The sequence below is a fragment of the Ictidomys tridecemlineatus genome, unplaced genomic scaffold (genome assembly GCF_052094955.1).
Source record: "Ictidomys tridecemlineatus isolate mIctTri1 unplaced genomic scaffold, mIctTri1.hap1 Scaffold_291, whole genome shotgun sequence".
NCBI classification, from domain to species: Eukaryota; Metazoa; Chordata; class Mammalia; order Rodentia; family Sciuridae; genus Ictidomys; species Ictidomys tridecemlineatus.
The window spans coordinates 238,134-239,261 of record NW_027522370.1 but is presented as its reverse complement, the minus strand read 5'-3'; the positions used below and the strand labels follow the sequence as shown (position 1 = coordinate 239,261).

General features: G+C 34.8%; 1 non-coding gene across 1 annotated transcript; it reads left to right on the top strand.

The window, feature by feature from the left end:
- The first annotated feature begins 745 nt into the window (after nt 1–745).
- LOC144373180 (U6 spliceosomal RNA) lies at nt 746–848 on the top strand. The gene has a single exon (XR_013432918.1). It is a non-coding gene; the product is annotated as a U6 spliceosomal RNA (small nuclear RNA).
- Nucleotides 849–1,128: the final 280 nt, after the last annotated feature.

The following is a 1,128-nucleotide window of genomic DNA, read 5'->3' as shown; positions in this document are numbered from 1 at the left end:
CAACCACTCCACCTGTGATTGGCTACCATGTTGTCCTGATGGAAAAGCATAAGAATATGAAAATAGTGACCAAAATTGAAAGAATATAAATAGGCATGGGTGCAGTAGCTCTGTCTCCAAGATGGGACAATGGTCTTTATGTAAAAAAATCTGGAAGATTCTGGCTCAATATATCCATTTGTCTATTAGAAGTTTTGTGAGATCGAAGGGCATTAGTGGAAGGAAGCAGATAAAAGTCCAGTTAAAATATTTTTGAACATTTCAAACATCTATTAAAGTTTGCCATTTAAAAAAATGTGAAATAGAGTAAAATCTCCCCACCCATCTTACCCTTAGATTCAGTTTCATCCAGCCTTCCAGCCAGAACCACACATTTTTTGCCTATCTTTTAATTTCTTTATGAATATGGAAGTAATATTAATATATATTTATCTTTCCTCCTTTGGAATATTAAGGAAGTATATTATACATAATGTTCTTTGGATTTTTGTTTTGTGTTGTTTTTAGTACCAGGGATTTAACCCAGGAGTGTTTTTACCATTGACCACATCCCTTTCACTTTTTATATTTTAAGACAGGGTCTCACTGAATTGCTTAGGGCCTTGCTAAGTTGCTGAGGCTGGCTTTGAACTTGTGATCCTCTTGCCTCAGCCTCCCGAGTCACTGGGATTACTGGTGTGTGCTACTATATCTGGCTATAATATTCTATACTCTACTTTTCTCCATTAAAATATATTCTGGGTGCTTGCATCAGCAGCAGATATACTAAAATTGGAATAATACAGAGAAGATTAGCATGGCCCCTGTGCAAGGATGACATGCAAATTCATGAAGAGTTCCATACTTAAAATATATATATATTCTGGGGGCTGGAGTTGTGGCTCAATGGTGAAGCGCTTGCTTTGCACGTGTTAGGCACTGGGTTAGATCCTCAGCACCACATAAAATAAATATACATATTGCATTTATCTACAACTGAAGAAAAAGTATATACATGTGTATATATATACACATATATATATCCTGGAATTTTGTCTAATTGTATATTTTCCCTTGTATTGATTACTGTGCATCATAATTTATACCATAATTTATATAACCAATCCTCTATTGATGGACATTTAGATT